The sequence below is a fragment of the Xyrauchen texanus genome, chromosome 43 (assembly GCF_025860055.1).
Source record: "Xyrauchen texanus isolate HMW12.3.18 chromosome 43, RBS_HiC_50CHRs, whole genome shotgun sequence".
NCBI classification, from domain to species: Eukaryota; Metazoa; Chordata; class Actinopteri; order Cypriniformes; family Catostomidae; genus Xyrauchen; species Xyrauchen texanus.
In genome coordinates, this window is record NC_068318.1 from 3,167,672 (window position 1) to 3,181,934 (window position 14,263).

At 36.8% G+C, this 14,263-nt stretch overlaps 1 protein-coding gene across 1 annotated transcript in view; it reads right to left on the minus strand.

Annotated features, from left to right (window-relative positions):
• tln1 (talin 1) overlaps positions 1 to 12,621 on the minus strand; it is a 132,411-nt gene extending 119,790 nt beyond the window's left edge. Inside the window, exon 1 of the mRNA XM_052116262.1 lies at positions 12,476 to 12,621. The gene's annotated coding sequence lies outside the window, so the exon portion shown is untranslated. The remainder of the gene's footprint in view (positions 1 to 12,475) is intronic.
• Between the last annotated feature and the right edge of the window lie 1,642 nt (positions 12,622 to 14,263).

Genomic DNA, 14,263 nt, shown 5'->3' on the forward strand with positions numbered 1-14,263 from the left:
CACCTGAGAAGCAGAATATAAGATATTTAGACTTGCTTTTAGAGAATTTATCTTAAATATAAGTCTATTTTATCTAGAAGTACAACCTAGTAAAAAATGCACTTATATTTAAGATACATTCTCTTAAAGCAAGTCTACAAACCTTATATGTTGCTTCTCAAGTAAATGTATCTTGTTTTAAGGATTTGTAGACATTTGAAAACAATAGGATTTTTTGTAGTGATTTTTTTACTGAAATAAACTTGATACAAATTATTTTTCCTTGAATTAGATTAGCCGGTTATCAAAATAATGATTAGTTGCAGCCCTACCCTCAACAAACAACTCTTAAACAACCAACAACCTAGTGTAATTTAAGTTGAAGTGTGTAATTTTGTACCACTAGTGTCAGATTTAAGGAAATTGAAAAAATGATGACAAGACACTTTTCAAACAAGCTTCCTGAAAACTCTTCGTGACTTAGCAGGGTTTAGCTGGTGTTTTCATGCAGGTACAGTAGTAAACACTCTCCGCAGGATGAGAGCTGCTCATCTATGGAAGATTGCAGTGCCACGTGCTTTAGCAATTCCACACTGATTCTCTCAAGAGTCCAGACACAGTCACACTTGATTTACTCCCAAGGGGATGAGGGAATTTGTGCAGGGCGTCAATAACGGACGTTTTGCTGCCATTTTGGAGGAATAAATCAACCTTATCAGATCAGTATACAAGCAGTAAAAAAGATTGCCGGATAAAATTCCTCATGACACCACACACTTAACGAAATACATTTCTGTGAGATTCTTGCAAATACTTTTATGATTCTGAAATAACAGTAACTCCCATGAAGAGCCCATGAATAGCTTGATGAGAATTGTTTTCTTTCCAGTATTGACATTTCCTTTTTTGATTTTTTTAATTAGCCTTTAGTTTACATCACAGTCATAAACCATGTTTTGTTACTTGATTTAAGTTAGAAAAAGACGGAATGGGGAGCAACATATTCACTCTATAAATAAATAAAATTAAAATTTTGTTTTAAAAAAAAAAAAACAACAGTACAACTAAAACCAGCATGAGCAGCTATTTCCACATTTAAAATACACAAAAATCATATTTAGTTTTGCAAGTTAAAATCAGCATTATATTGGTCTATTGGCCATTGAAACTGCTAGTTTTAACCTTATTCAACATGAGAAGTTATTTTAATATATTTTCATGCCTATTTGTTCTTTTAAAATTGATAAAGCAGTGGCAAAATGGAGTTTAATACATTAATATTTTTATAATTATATATTATAAATATTTATCATTTCGCAGTACAAACTGCAATCACAATGTATTTATTTTTTTTGTCCAAACTGTGCAGTCTTTGGTCTGGTTAGATAGGGTCCAATGTGATTTCATGTTAACTGTAACAGGGCTTGTTAAGGAATTCTTCCACTGGCCCGCTAAGTTAATTAATCAAACTCAGAATTCCGTTTTACACTCCAACATAGAACTCCATAGAAATGCATTAACATTACAACGGTACAGTGACAAGTGTAGCTTTTATAACTCTTTGCAAGAAGGATAAGAAATGCAGCTGTGAACGAACTCCAGTGCAACTACTCAAAAAACAAAAAACAACTGGAAATATCATCGCGTGGATAAAATAGTCATTTGGACCATGTCCTTCTTGGGAGATAACATTTGGCCATTATCACCATTGGGACATGCACATTTATAGGACAATATCGATAGCTTTCCTGACTAAATACTAGGTGGCACCATGATGATTCTAATCGCCGCTGGACAGTCTCCATAAGAAGTAAGATAAAAAACTATCAATGAGCGTTTGAGACAGAGAACAACAACCATTTTAAGTGTCAGTTGGAGCAAAAATTAATTCAGGTTCAACTTGTGCAGTTGTTGGTTGTCATAACAACTTGTAGTTAATGATCAGGCATGTGATCGGCTAATCAGTTCATCATCAGATATCAACATTGTATCACCATTGTTATAACAGTTATCTTGGTTAATGTTAATTTCAACATACACCGATCAGCCACATCATTAAAACCACCTGCCTAATATTGTGTAGGTCCCCTGTGCTGCCAAAATGGCACCAACCCGCATCTCAGAATAGCATTCTGAGATTCCATTCTTCTCACTACAATTGTACAGAGCGGTTATCTGAGTTACCGTAGACTTTTGTAAATTCAAAACATTATTGCCATTCTGTTGACCGCTCTCATCAACAAGGCATTTCCATCTGCAGAACTGCCGCTCACTGGATGTTTTTGGCACCATTCTGAGTCAATTCTAGAGAATGTTGAGTGTGAAAATCCCAGGAGATCCCAATTTGACACTTTTCAGATGGTCCGTTACCATACCCACCACATTATTAGCACGTTTTAGCACAGTGTGTACTTTTCAGATGGCCCCTTACCATAGACTAAATTTCAAACTTGAATCAATGTTAAATTAATGATTTGGAACAATTACTGACTGCGTCGCAAATAAATAATTCAGATCAATTTGAGAACCGGTTCAAATTATTCATTGAAAAAAGCGATTCAGAATAAGAATTACTAGATTTACACTACACCAAATTCAACACGAGCAATTTCTGGCCCAAGAAATATCTTCGATCCGAGCAAAACTACAAAACTGTATATATTTGCTTTAGAAAATTTACATAATCTTTCCATCATTTTTTAACATTGAATTAATTCGCTTAGAAAACACAATTTTTTAATTTCCTAATATTTTCAGGTTTTTCATAACCGTGGGAACCTGTGAAAGTTTATTTGCCTCCGATGTGCCTCTCAATCAAGTAAATGCATGAATGTTAAAGCTGGTTTTTAAGGCATAGCTCACTCCAAAACAATAGTTAGTGTCTCCATTTGATGAGAATGCACATTTGAATATATACCAAGTGACATGAAACCACATTCCTTAGGCCACTTTCCTACACAAACAGGAAGTCTTTAGGCCTAGTGATCACCATAGACACACTCCAGATGCAAAGACTGAAGGCAGCAATATCATGCTGCCTTCTTAGAATTATGGAGAAGGCAATACAATGATCCACTGCGACAAGCTCAGTGAAAAAAACAAACATGCAAGATGGTAGACAAAGTGAAAGAAAATGTAATTATGAATACAATTAAAATTGACATTTTACCCAATGTGTGTGTGTTGCGTATTTTCAGTCTCTGGTGCGCTTCACATTAGGAGTACTTTTTGTAGGAGTTCCTGCCTACATAGAGCACTTCAAATCAAGTCAAATATGAGGTTTAATTTTAGTTAGGATGCTGCTTTATAAGGTAGCTGCCTACTTAGGCACTAGACAGCAAGGCTAGGTATCTGAGCTCACTAGGGTTTGGATGAGAACTAAATGTGCATTCTTGCAGCATTCATATCGAGCATTTTGTCATCTGACCCAAAGCATTTTGTGGAAGCAGGACACTTCACTGGCACTTATACGAGCATATGGCCTGCCCTGTGAATGCACACAATGATTTATAGGCAGAAAGTCTTCTGATTGTCTAAACAAATTATCTGTCCACTGCCTGCAAACATCTTTTACACTGCTGTTTACCAAGCCTAGGGCTTACAGAGAAAAGTGTGATATTTCGTGGAACCTATTTCAGTCATATCTGATAGGTAATAGAGGCTATTTAAAAAAAAAAACACAAAAAAAACACTTACAACACTTTTAACAAGAATGTGTTATGAAACATTTTCAGCCATTCCAGTAAAGAATTGCAATCATAAAGCACCATATCTCAGTCATTTTCTTCATAATGTCATTCGATCTAAATTATCTACAAACACTCTTTAACACTAGTGTACAGAACTCTGCTATCCCATTCAACCTTAACCCATTTTAGAGTCATAGTTAGAGGAACTGTGCATCACCAACAACATCACGATATGATATGTATCATAATGACGAGGCTACAATACAATGGTTATTGCGATACCAGTTCATTTTTAGCTGAATTTCTCAGAGAGGCTTAATTTAGTATAACAGCTTTTTGTAAATTTTATAACAGTACAGGCAAAAATTGTACATTTTGTGCCACTTAAAACACAATAAGGCACAAAAAGGTAAGTCAAATAATTAAATAATCGGTACCAAGTCGATGCTAAAATAAAAAAAGATTTAATGATATCAGTGTTTCTGCAATACCAGTAGTACCGAGCACCGACTATATTCGGTATTGGCACGTTGTCTGATATACACACAGCTGCTTACAAATGCTCACACGCTTATTTGAGCGAGTGTTCTATGACTATATGTACTGCGTGCTGCGCCGACAGAAGAGAGCGCAAAAACACCGTTGACTATATTTTTATATATCCTACCCGGAAATGTGAAAACTACCATCACAAACACAGAACCGTAAAACCCTTCATGTCAAAATAAAAGTTTGTTTCAAATATAAGTTCAACGCTTGAACTTTAAGAAATTGCGACAGAAATATATTACTAGTGTTTAGTAAAACATATTTTTATTATTATTATTATTATTATGTTGAACCTATATCTCACAAGGAAGAGTTCTGTAACTGAATAGAAGCATTAATCAATGTTTTCTTTTATAATGTAATGCTCTGTTGTGCAGCACTTTATCTGACAAACATAAGACCAATGTTCTCTTTTAGATTATGCTGTGAGGATCTTTACTAAAGCACTTTAAAAATTGCAATAGTTTTGGTACTGTGACAGCACTAGTAAGTAATTCATTGGACCTCTCAGGAAAAAATTGAAAACTCAGCAAAAATAAATACAATTAAAATTAAAATACTGCTTAGAAATCAATAAAAATGGCAAACATTTGAGTAATAAGACTGATCAAATGGGCAATAATTTTCTGCAACAAGCTCCCTCAATGACAGTTCACTGTCTGATCTAATGGTGTGACTTGGTATCAAGTCTCAGAGATAATGGTAATTAATCCAAAGAAAATCCAAAGTAATGGTTTAAAAGGCAATGACACTGTTATAAAGGTTGAGGCAATACAATTTTCCTCCAAATAATTTATCTTGCCTTTGGACTAACAGTAGAAGTTTCTTTGACCAAATATGGCTGCTTTCAAACACTGGTAAGAGAAACAACCCAGCAGTCTAGATCTCCTAACTGGGAGCAAAAGACCATTACGCATAACTCTAGCACCAGTCACCATTTCACTCCACATGGCCAAATCTGTTAAAACATACTAAGGCACACTGGAGGAATAGTAAACTATTATTTTTGAGTCCATTGAAAATAATACACTAACTTGAAAAAATAAAATAATTCTAAATGTAAAAAATTTTTTTTAGTGCAACTGAACTTTAACATAAATCTATGTACATGGCATAACTTGCTGAAGCCATTTTTTTCCCAGCAGTAAAGGTTCCTCAAGTGATTGTGCAGTTGATTTGAGTGTTACTATTGTAGCTCATCCTCTGGGAATAAAAGAGCACATCCTGTTCTTTGGGAAGATATTTTGGTTATAATATAACATCTAATAAATAATTCAAAAATACATTACAAGTTATTTGGCGTTTTTGGAGGGCTCTCGGGGAGGGGCAGTGGAGAGAGAAGTTTAGTTATGTGTGTGGTTATTCTATATTTGTGTGTGTGTGTCTATAATGATGTGTGACCACAGGGAAGTTGTTGAGGGTCAGGGTGGGTTGGGGAGGTGTAATGGTAGGGGTTACATTTTGACTGTTTATATTTCAAGGTGAAAGGAAAGGATTTTTTAGATTAATAATTTTTATTTATTCACATAATTAAACATAGAAACATGTTTAATTATGCAAAACATATACAGAATCAACATTAACCCCCACTATTACCCCTCCCAATCCCACTCTGCGACAACATCCCAATAGTCATAAATGATAGTCTCACACACAAAACTAAAATATATAAATATTTTTTTATATATAAATTATTAAATAAATACAAAATATAATCATTATAATCACATCCATAAATGACATATATTCACCCCATTTCTCCACGAACAAGTTATACTTCCCCATTCTTCTAAATGACCCTTCTACAAAGGATGCCACCCTTCCCATATCTGAGCACCACTCCTGAAAAGAGGATGCTCCACCTGACCTCCAACCCCTTAAAATCATCTGCCTGGCGATCACTTTTTTCCGTCCCCCAGACTCTGCATTAACAGGGAGTAATACACTGATGACTCATGACCTTTTCCAAAAGCATTAATCACCACTCTCATAGTATCTGCTGCTTTAGGGGGGTGTATGCACATTGATTTCAGCCTTAAACATAAGTTGGAAATCAGGATTTTGCCAAAGGGATACATTAAAATGCCAACTATATGATTACTTTTTCTCCATATGTGGCAACACCTCAAAACTCACCAGGGTGTGATCTGAGACTAAGATGTTTCCAATTGAGCAATCAACAACAGATGAAATGAGGGACTTTGATATATATATATAAAAAATATATATTCTAGAATAAAACTTATGGACTGATGAAAACAATGAATAGTCCCTACCTGATGGGTTCAAAAGTCTCCAAATATCTGCAAAACCAAGATTTTTACACATCCTGTGAAGTGTCACTGTTGCTCTAGGGGGCTTACATGCTTTTTCTTCAGTATGATCAAGGACTGAGTCCATAAATAGATTAAAGTCTCCTCCCAATATTATATCATGAGGGGTGCCAGCGGTTTGCAACATCCCTTCAAGATTTATAAAAAAGCCCTGATCATCAGCGTCAGGTGCATAAATATTAGCCAAAATCAAACTTTGCCCCTGAATTTCTGCTTAAATAATTTATCTTTAATCTGTTTGAGACATTTGAAATGTAGATGTTTACTTATCAATATAATGTCTCTTTATAATGTAAAGAGCCCTGCTCTTACTTGAGCCAGCACTCAAGAAGTTTAAGAAAAGAAATAACCTTCCTTCTTTTTATGGGGTGCCCCAACCCATTCACATTCCACATGGAGAGAGAAAATCTACTCATATTAACATTTGACATTTTGATCTATTAGAAAAAATGTATTGAGTGTCAAAAACAAGATTAAAAACAAGAAGAATAAACATAAAAAAGAAAAACGTATGCATTAACCCCACGACAGCGCCAATTTGGAGCGATGTGGACAGGTGGGCTTCATTACATTTATAAATGATTGTGAAGGTTAATGTTATTTAAATGAATTGTATTAAAAAATTCAACTACCTGCTAAAATCTCTCCCTGTAGATGTTCCCCTCTCTTATTTCAAGCAATATGATAGCATAGCAAAGACATTCGTTTGGAATGGAAGCGTCCCAGATTACATTTCAATAAGTTACATAGGCCGATTGACAAAGGTGGGCTAGGCCTACCCAAGATTTTGTTTTATTATTATGCATTCGGTCTCAGACATTTGGCTCATTGGTCGCTTCCACCTGAGAGAGCCCCTCCCTGGTTTTTTATTGAACTGGAAGTGCTTGCCCATATTTTGACATTGCAAAGCCTTTCTATCAAACTAACCAGAGAAGTTACACCCCATTCTCATGCATTTGCACTCGGTATGGACAAAAGTGTCCAGAGTGTTTAATTTGGACATTTATTTAAATGTTGTCTCAAGAAAATGTTTGAACCCCAAATTATGTATCAACAAGTCCCCTTTTTGCTGGTCAGAGTGGATTGTGAGGGGGTTACTATACTCTGTGACATATATGAGAGTGGAGTGTTGATATCCTTTAAAAATTGGGTTCAAGTTTTTGGGATTACCAGATCTCAGTTCTATAAGCAGCTGCACCACCTGCTCTGTACTGTTTTTGGGAGTAGTTTACACCCCCTAAAGCAGCAGATACTCTGGGAGTGGTGAATACTGCTTTTGGAAAAGGTCATGAGGCATCAAAGTATTACTCCCTGCTAATTCAGAGTCTGAGGGACGGAACTTCAACTTCTCTTAAGGGATTATGAGAGAAAGATCTAAACATGGTATTTTAGGAGGGAGAGTGGGCTAGGATTCTAAATAACATCAAGATTGCATCTAGAGATGCAAGGGTTTACCTTATCCAATTTAAGATTTTACATTGATTCTATTGGACCCCCCCTAGATTGTATAGGCTTGGTCTCAAAGACACACCCACCTGTTGGCGATGTCAATCCGAAGATGGAGACACAACCCATGGTTTTTGGGGATGTGTTAAAATCCAAGAATTTTGGTTGAAGATTCAGTTTCAAACAGTTAAAGAAGGGCAATTATGACGGTTAAAAATGTATTCTGTTTGTATGTGTTTTGTACATGTTATCAATCAATATTTGCATATTTGTTTGTTTTTGAGTAGTCTATGGGCAATATAAATATTTTATTTTATTGGAAAACATCGTTTTTTTTAAATAGAAAATTATTTATTTGTGCTATGGCTCTTTTGAAAAAAAAAAAAAATGCATCAACCAAAAATTTTAAAATTGGCTCCTTATTGAAAAAAGGTTCCCAACCCCAGAGTTATCTGAATGAACAGGTCACCATCCTCTCCTCCACTACACCTCTCTCAGACCCCTGAACACAAAGAGACCCTTCATTCCTCATAAGCCCACCACAATACTACACGGTGTGCATCAATGGTAGAATTGTTACAGAGGTGCGGTGGGTGCAGAGAAGCATGCTGCAGGCTACATTGAGTTCGTCTGCACGCGGGCCTGCTGCAGCATTCTTCACACTGCACTGGACCTGTGTGTGCATGTACTGACTTCTAATAAATAACATCACTGACATGTCTATCACATCACAAGGACAATAACCAGAAGTACACTAGCAGGGATCCTTCTTTCCACAAGCTCACCAAGAGCAGAAAATATAAAGCACATTTACAGCATCCTCCATTAAAATGCAATGTGACAATAGCTTTTGTACAGATTGACAACATTTCGGCATGCATAACGGATCTGAACAGCAAACACTACTAAACTGAACCACATGCAACTACAAAAACTGGCATGTTCATCATTATAACATGTATAGTTACAATAATTTAATAATTTAAATTACAATTAGCTATTCTTTTTATTTTTTTAATACAGTATATCAACAATTTATGAAGAAATAATTTCTTGATGGCTAATGTAGCATTTATAAGTCAATTGCAGAATGTACTGTAATATTACTTACCAGTGGTCGACAGATATGTGTTTCATAATGCCCGATCCCGATATCCAGAGAGCAGGGTGGCCGATAGGCTGATACAACACCGATATATTACAAAACTTAATATAGTAAAAAACATAAAATTGCTAAAAAATGAATAAACTCTTATTCAGCACTATATTTACTTATATTTCACACTAAACTTTAACTTTGTAAAACATAATCTAAAAATAATACTGTTTTTGAAATCTTCTGATTTCTGTTTAGTCATAACATTTCTGTAATTTATTTGCACATAAAGAAAGTGTTAATATATTAGGAAGAAGGGGGGCCTGGGTACCTCAGCGCGTAAAGACGCTGCCTACCACCCCTGGAGTCGCGAGTTTGAATCCAGGGCGTGCTGAGTGACTCCAGACAGGTCTCCTAAGCAACCAAATTAGCATGGTTGGTAGGGAGCATAGAGTCACATGGGGTAACCTCTTTGTGGTCACTATAATGTGGTTCACTCTCGGTGGGGCGCGTGGCGAGTTCTGCATGGATGCCGCAGAGAATAGCGTGAAGCCTCCACATGCACTATGTCTCCGCGGTAACGCGCTCAACAAACCACATGATAAGATGCGCGGGTTGACGGTCTCAGACGCGGAGGCATTTTACTGCTGATTTGAAATATCTTATTTGATCATAACCTTGACCAACAGTTTTGGAGATTTTGGTCTTTCTCCAGTCAACTGGAGAAACAAGATTGGAGCTGCACTGTCATGACTGGAAACAACCTCCCGAGAGCGTTCCAAACATGTCCGACAGTGGACTGACTTGCTATAAAGACTTTGATCACACTCACGTGCTTGTGCGGATTTGCAAACGGTATATAATAGACGTTTTATTGATATTGCCTTTTAACATTAGAAAGCTAAAAGTGACAGGGAACTGTTGAGCAGAAAATGTTAAAATATGTGCTTTAGAGGTAAATAAAGGAGTGCTCCACAGGACGCTGGATCTGCTCCAGTTGTGTGAGGTTTGTTTATTACATCTGTTTAAACGAGATATGAGCACATTTGCAGATGGTATATTATATCATTTTTATTGATATTTGCCTTTTTATCCTTAGACAAGACAGTTAAAAGTGACAGGGAGCTACTGAGGAGAGGCTGATAGAATGTGTGCTTTAGAGGTAAATAAATGAGTGCTCCACAGAAAGCTGGATGTGCTAAAGTTTTGTGAGGTTTGTTTATTAAATCTGTTTGAACGAGATATGCATATATTTGCAGATGGTATATTATATAATTTTTATTGATATTTGCCTTTTTATCATTAGACAAGGCAGTTAAAAGTTACTGTTGAGGAGAGCAAGGGAGAATGAAACAAGAAAGCACTTTAACATTATGAGCTCAAACACGTCTGTCGCGGCTCTATGCAGACTGTTTAAATGATACTGTGTTGCACACCGGACTATTACTATAGTAACATGATGGCAGTAAAGTAAAGTAACAACAAAATGAACCGTGACTGTGATCACATTTGGTCAGATGAAACACATCATTGTTTACACCTGATTACTTAAAATGCACCAACTGTGATCACTTGTGATTGGATTTGAAAGGGAGGGATCAAATAATGAACCAAACAACCTTCGGTTACACCCACATCTAGAAAACAGAAAGATTCAATGCACTTGTGCACTGTCATCTAATGAACAGATCTGTGTCACGAGTTAGGGGAACAATAAGATTTGGGCCACATTCAGCTGCAGTGTAAACCTTGCCAAAAGAGTGTCTGCACCACAACCAACATTCAATCCAAAATGCTCAAAGAACAGAACTCAAGCAACACTACATTCTAGTAAATCTGGCAAGTGCTATTGGTATTAGTATAGTTGACAAAATTATTTTGGGAAATATTTCATGTCAACTAGTGTGACATGTTATACTCCACCTAAAACTTTTCTAAAAAGCATTTTGCTGATACATGTAGTATTTATTCTCCCATATTACTGATTTCATGAATGTGTACTTTTAATTTGAATTTTATTTTCCTGTAACACTACAAGACCATTTAAAATGAACTATTGGTAAAAAGTGATTAAAAATGTAAAACTTAATTTGTGACTGCACCTAAAGTATGCACTTTCCCTTATAAATTAATATAAATGTAATCTGAAATCTTTGTTGACTGAAAATGTTCATAGACATGTTATACATCTACTGCTTGTCTGTATGATGGCTACTTGCCTTTTTAAAATTATCATCAGCCATTATAACTGCAACAAACCCCATTTGCTCTATTAACCTAGTTACCAAATGTAGGTCCTACAGACTGTGACATACTATTGAACCGAAAACTCTTTCATGCACAGCTCAGAGCATCAGCCTCAACAGCTTACAGGACATGTGCAATAGTACCCAAAACTACACGTAATGTGGGTCATATTACACTATATGACCAGACAACTACGTCTAGTCCTGGATAAAATGAGTAACAACTTATCATGCAATTGCTACTTCCAGGCAAGATTCATGTCTTGTCAAAGTGCTCTCGCCACACCCGATCTGAGCTAACTTATTTCACCCCTGAGGGCGCATATTCCTTCAGCACAACTTCCTCTATGAAAGCACATCCGACTTTACGAAAGAAAAACCCAGACGTATTCTTAACGAAAACATAATTTTAACATTTAAGCTTTCAAAACAGACATAATTGTCAAAACACAGAATCAACAGTAAATCGATTTGAGCATATGCCATTGCACAATTTAACATCCGTTTTGAACGACTGGGTGGTCAGACTCGATTTATTTGCACCGTCTAAGTATTATGAATCATTCATAAAAACATACATCAGGAATAACACCTCATCTACACTGCCAGCGACGCAACGACGCGATAACACTTTATGATAATTTACTAACGGGTTTGCGGTGTACAAGTCCCTGTAGGCCGCGTTTTCAATGAAGTTACGTTTACAGTCTCTCACAGGCTTCATTCCTTCTGTGACGTGTGTTACACTTCTTAGTTAACCAAGCTGTAGGCCATGAAAATAAATCACTTCAAAAGAAAATACCGAACTGTTTTGTAAAACGTACTCTTGTTTATCTTATAAACTGCAAATGCCTCACTTCGTTTCTTCCGTTATAAACTATGCAGCACATTCTTCCGCGTCACTCGTTGACGGAATAAAGTCAACTTTTCTGCCCTTGGGTCCCCATATCCACACACGTTTCAAAAGAACACATTTTCTTTCAATCCTAAAGAGACCAAGAGCACATTTTAACACACGACGAAGTGAATTCAATGTCGAACTCGGAACGGAGTTTTGAAGATCTTCGCATCGCAAAGAAACTTCCCACCCTTGACAGAGTTTAGCAGTACGGAGTCGGAGTACGTTTTTGCACTTACCTCAGCAGGTTTCTTTGATAAATAGTGGTCCACCTCTGGACAATAATCGATATATTAACAATCCTTGTCCCCAGCAGAAAGTTCCTGTTGTGTAAAGGCTGGTCTGTATGTCAGATGTGATTTGATTTCTGCACTGTTACTGTGTGTAAACTCCACCCTGAAACACGCGCGCACACTGTTGCTGCGCGTATCAGGCACACACAAGGGCGTTTCAGCGCCTTTTGCCGTTATATTATTGTCTTAAAGATTTAGCTTTCTTAGAATTGCTTCATTGAGATTTTTTTTTTTAAACGAACACCTTGAGACTTACAGTTATGTTACTCAGCTGAGAACTCTTTTGGTTAACAGTCTGTGTCCATTTATAATATTATTATTAATAGCGGGATTACAAAACTATTAGAAGTGCACCATCTTGTGTTCAACATACAACATACCTATTTTATTATTATTATTATTATTATTATTATTATTATTATTATTATTATTATTATTCCAATTAACATTCTTTATTGATTCAAAAATACCCAACAGAAATAAATACAACACATACACATCGAATTAACATTGAACCCCCAATAATATCCCTCCCCAATCACCAACCCTACACTGACCCGTAGCGAAAACCCCTGTGGTCACATATCATAATACACACACACAAAAGAATACAATACAGGTGAAACTCGAAAAATTAGAATATCGTGCAAAAGTTCATTAATTTCAGTAATTCAACTTAAAAGGTGAAACAAATATATTATATAGACTCATTACAAGCAACGTAAGATATTTCAAGCCTTTATTTGATATAATTTTGATGATTATGGCTTACAGCTTATGAAAACCCCAAATTCAGAATCTCAGAAAATTAGAATATTGTGAAAAGGTTCAGTATTGTAGGCTCAAAGTGTCACACTCTAATCAGCTAAACACCTGCAAAGGGTTCCTGAGCCTTTAAATGGTCTCTCAGTCTGGTTCAGTTGAATTCACAATCATGGGGAAGACTGCTGACCTGACAGTTGTGCAGAAAACCATCATTGACACCCTCCACAAGGAGGGAAAGCCTCAAAAGGTAATTGCAAAAGAAGTTGGATGTTCTCAAAGTGCTGTATCAAAGCACATTAATAGAAAGTTAAGTGGAAGGGAAAAGTGTGGAAGAAAAAGGTGCACAAGCAGCAGGGATGACCGTAGCCTGGAGAGGATTGTCAGGAAAAGGCCATTCAAATGTGTGGGGAGCTTCACAAGGAGTGGACTGAGGCTGGAGTTACTGCATCAAGAGCCACCACACACAGGCGGGTCCTGGACATGGGCTTCAAATGTCAAGCGTCTTACCTGGGCTAAAGAAAAAAAGAACTGGTCTGTTGCTCAGTGGTCCAAAATCCTCTTTTCTGATGAGAGCAAATTTTGCATCTCATTTGGAAACCAAGGTCCCAGAGTCTGGAGGAAGAATGGAGAGGCACACAATCCAAGATGCTTGAAGTCCAGTGTGAAGTTTCCACAGTCTGTGTTGGTTTGGGGAGCCATGTCATCGGCTGGTGTTGGTCCACTGTGCTTAATTAAGTCCAGCGTCAACGCAGCCGTCTACGGGACATTTTAGAGCACTTCATGCTTCCTTCAGCAGACAAGCTTTATGGAGATGCTGACTTCATTTTCCAGCAGGACTTGGCACCTGCCCACACTGCCAAAAGTACCAAAACCTGGTTCAATGACCATGGTATTACTGTGCTTGATTGGCCAGCAAACTCGCCTGACCTGAACCCCATAGAGAATCTATGGGGCATTACTAAGAGAAAG